The sequence below is a fragment of the Orcinus orca genome, chromosome 12 (assembly GCF_937001465.1).
Source record: "Orcinus orca chromosome 12, mOrcOrc1.1, whole genome shotgun sequence".
Classification (NCBI taxonomy): Eukaryota; Metazoa; Chordata; class Mammalia; order Artiodactyla; family Delphinidae; genus Orcinus; species Orcinus orca.
The window spans coordinates 73,561,823-73,566,242 of record NC_064570.1 but is presented as its reverse complement, the minus strand read 5'-3'; the positions used below and the strand labels follow the sequence as shown (position 1 = coordinate 73,566,242).

At 36.2% G+C, this 4,420-nt stretch overlaps 1 non-coding gene across 1 annotated transcript; it reads left to right on the top strand.

Moving 5' to 3' along the window:
- The first annotated feature begins 703 nt into the window (after window positions 1-703).
- LOC117201458 (small nucleolar RNA SNORA70) lies at window positions 704-837 on the top strand. Its single transcript, XR_004483476.1, has one exon. It is a non-coding gene; the product is annotated as a small nucleolar RNA SNORA70 (small nucleolar RNA).
- Window positions 838-4,420: the final 3,583 nt, after the last annotated feature.

Here is a 4,420-nt window from a genome sequence, read left to right as displayed (position 1 = left end):
AATAAATAGCCTTATCCATTTGATTATGGAGCACATTTTATCTTATGCATGCTCTCTCTCCCACCGGAAACTTTCCTGACAGAGGGAAAACTTTGCGTTTGTCGGCTGTCTGATAACCATATCCATAAGTTTTATTTGAGTTTATTTTAGTAGTTGCAGGAGTTGAATTACACTGCCTAAATCAGGATAACTTTTTCTCAACTCCAAACATTGAAAAACCCTCAATTAAAATTTTAATACCATCTCACATTTCTTGGAAAGCTTAACAGAACCTATATTAATAGTAAGAGAGATTTGAAATATATTTGAATATTTTTCTGGAAATTATGTATACATACATAAATTATTAGTAGGAAAACTAGACAAGGCTCATTTTTATTGCATTAGTATTTCCTAAAAAACACCAAAGTGAATTACCTAAAACAAACTCCAAATGGAGCAGAAATCAGAGGAGGTAGCACATAATTGCTTTTATTTAGAACAGAAATCTTGAATGGTGAGTTTTTTTTCTTTATTTTTTAAGCAGGTAGAAAATTATTTCTAATGGAACCAATGTAACATAGACTTACACAAATCTATTATGTGAATAATGTCTTATTTCAATTAATTCTGATTGTGATGTTTTAGGATCAATTTAGCCTGCTAGGAAATCTTGAATTTGGATAATTTTTAAATATAAGTACTGATGATTAAAAAAAGAGTTTAGCAGCCAATTAAGCCGACTGTGTTCTTTTCCCGATGGGGGCCCCATGTGCAATGGCTGTAAAGAGTAGCCTCCTTGGTAGTGTACCAGCCTGTTGCCTGTATGGGTTGCCCTGAGGGACCTTGGAGACAGCTCTTTCCAGTGGACATTAATGACAGGCATGCTGTCCCCAGTCTAGGCTCCAGACAGGTATGCGTGGTGCCTTTGGAAAGCCCAGGGCACAGTGGCCAGGGTCCACATTGGCCAAGTCATAATGTCCATCCGTATCAAGCTGCAGAACAAGGAGCATGTGATTGAGGCCCTCCGCAGGGCCAAGTTCAAGTTCCCTGGCTGCCAGAAGATCCACATCTCCAAGAAGTGGGGATTTACTAAGTTTAATGCAGACGAATTTGAAAACATGGTGGCAGAAAAGCGGCTCATTCCCGATGGCTGTGGGGTCGAATACATCCCTAATCGTGGCCCTCTGGACGCATGGCAGGCCCTGCGCTCGTGAGAGGCTTGGCACTGTCCCCGCCTTACTCATGCCCACCAATAAATTCTACTTTCTTATCAAAAAAAAAAAGTCTATTTTACTTAGAGCAAAAGAAGATTCAGCTTTGATGGTGACTGTTCATTAATGTGCGAGTAGAAGAGCTGCTCTAAACTCAGATAAGACTTAATTCCTTAAAGCTATCCATAATTTAGGAATAACCCCTTGCTAGAAAGTGACATAGTATATACATATATAAAATTTAAATGTACAGATTAAGTAAGAATTTAATAATCTCAATAACTATCAGGTCCAACTAAGAATAATTTAGGGATAATTTGGGTTAATGGAAAGGATCTTAAACAAAGAATGAGAACTCTGCATTACAGTTCTAGGTCTGACCTGAATTTATTTTATTCTAGGACAAGTAAATTTATCCCAGTGAACTAGAAATCTTCATCTGTAAAATAAGGGGATAAGACATCTTATGTTTCTATGCTTATACTTAAAGCTCAGCCCTTCATTGAACAATAGGGTATAAGGAGTTATGATCAAGCCTTAACTTATCCACTACTGTACTTAAAGTTTATATTCACAGAGAGAAATAAAAAATCAAAGAATCTAGTCTAAGGATCTTTTTATATATCACACTTCTTGAGAAATACCTAAATGATTATTTTTGCCTTTTCGTATCACTTTTTTTTTTTTTTTTGCGGTATGCAGGCCTCTCACTGTTGTGGCCTCTCCCGTTGCGGAGCACAGGTTCTGAACGCGCAGGCTCAGCGGCCATGGCTCACGGGCCCAGCCTTTCCGCGGCATGTGGAGTCTTCCCAGGCCAGGGCACTAACCCGTGTCCCCTGCATCGGCAGGCGGACTCTCAACCACTGTGCCACCAGGGAAGCCCTGTATCACTTTTGCTTTCCTGATCCAAGTGGATCTGATGGCTACGATCAGTTGTTGGATTCCTTATTCTTAAAGAAAATAAGGTCAAAGGAAAGAATAGTCTCGATTCTAGAAACTCTTCTCACTCACTGTCTCCTTGGGATTGTTTTTTTAATACATTGCCTCATCTGCTCTGTTACCTACCTGAGTTTTTGAATAAAATTTTAAAATTAATTATAAGCATTTTTCATGCCTATATACTCTTTACAGAATATTGGAACATATATGACTATGAGTACAGAGAATATAACTAAATATAACAATAGTCATTGTCTATTTGGAAAAATTGTAACCTATGCTAATGTCATTTATTCCTTCTTTGGAGATGAAGAGTAATTCAGCTGATCTAATAGTCTTGTGAAATAGGTAAGAAATGTTTCCTACTGCCTGCACACATATGAAAATAAAAATAACAAAAAAGTAAATAAATTACCTAAGATATCTAAATGAGTAAATGGAAAGCTAGGAAATAAACATTATAGCTGGAATTAAGATAAAAACACTAAGACAGTATATTAAATTACAGCTTAACTAGTTTTAAATCATTGAAAGCTTGAATTCATTATGCATTGTGCAGTATATAAAGTGATTCATATAAATACATCAAGAAAATTCATGTCCTATCTTTTAAAATTAATCCAGGCCACCATTAAGTTTGGTTAGTAATGAATTTTGAAAAGAGAGAGTTTAGAGCAGACACCTCTTATTGTTAAGTTTTTCTTTTTAGCGGAGTGAACCAGAAACATCGTGGTCCAGTGTGCCCACAGCAAATATTTACAATTTTAACAAAGTCATGTAGCTTTTTCTAAATTCCTGTCAGAGAAACCATATTCACTGCACTGCAAAATTTTCTTTTATCCAGTTTCATGCTCTAGGAATGACAACTGTTATGGTTGGAAAGTTTGTGTCTCTTCAAAATTCATGTTTTGAAAAATTTTAATCCCCAATACTATGATGTTGGGAGGTGGGGCCTTTGGGAGGTAATTAGGTCATGAGGGTGGAGCCCTCATGAAGGGAATTAGTGCTCTTATAAGAAGAGACAGTAGAGAGCTTTCTCCTCTCTGTCTCTCTCTGGCATGTGAGGACACAATGAGAAGCCAGTCATCTGCAAACCAGGAAGAGTACTCTTACATGATGCTGGATTGAGCACCTTGATCTTGGACTTTCCAGCCTCCAGAACTTTGAGAAATAAATGTTTGTTGTTTTCAGACTCACAGACATAGAAAACAAACTTATGGTTATCAAAGGGGAAAGGAGGGGGGAAGGGGAAGGGATAAATTAGAATTTGGGAGTAATACACACACACTACTGTATATAAAATAGATAAAACAACAAGGACCTGCTGTATAACACAGGGAACTATACTCAGTATTTTGTAATAACCTATATGGGAAAAGAATCAGAAAAATATAACAATCACTTTGCTGTATACCTGAAACTAACACAACATTGTAAATTGTAAATACTTCAACCAAAAAAAAATTTAAATGTTTGTTGTTTAAGGCACCCTATCTTTGGTATCCTGTTATAGCACCCTGAACTGACTAGGACAACAACTTATCAAAATTATTCTATAATTATAGAATTTGCTGACAGCACCTCATTGTACCAAAATATATTGTCTGTGCTCAGTTACTAAGTTTTAGAAATGCATCAATGTATTCAATCAAATTCATCAAATGTATTCAATCCTACAACTACTTACACCTGGAAGTAGCCTTGAAGTAGCTTGGTTCTCTTGATCTTCAGTCATGTATTCATTTTGACATTATCCAAAGCTTTTCCCAACTGGTATATCTTTATCTATTCCTACATCAACCACTTTATAGACAATGATCTTGCCTAGCCTGTGAACAATGCCTTTTATTACCTTACAGTAAGTGGATTTGCTCACTTTTCATTTTGTGCTGGTCAGGCCAGGTAGACCATGATGCAGTGGAGACCTCAGGCCAACAGGAGCCAATGAACACACAGTATAAGGACACCTGAATAATTGGGCAGCCACAAAACAGTAAAAAATGATTATTTCAGGGAAATAGTCTAGTTGAACTGTTAAGCTTGACTTTACTGTAATAGAATCATTTGAAAGGTAATTTTGGTTCCAGGTACTCCCTTTGATATATATTTTCAGAATTCAGCCATTTGTAATTTTTGCTTTAAAATTTTATAGTCTTTTCAAATTAGGTTAGGTAACTATCTTAATTTACTTTTAGATTGAATTGTTAAGGTGAATAATTTTATTTTGATTTGAACGTGCCCAGAAAGCATATTTTTGGTGTGAAATATCAAAGTACGTTTTTCTTCCT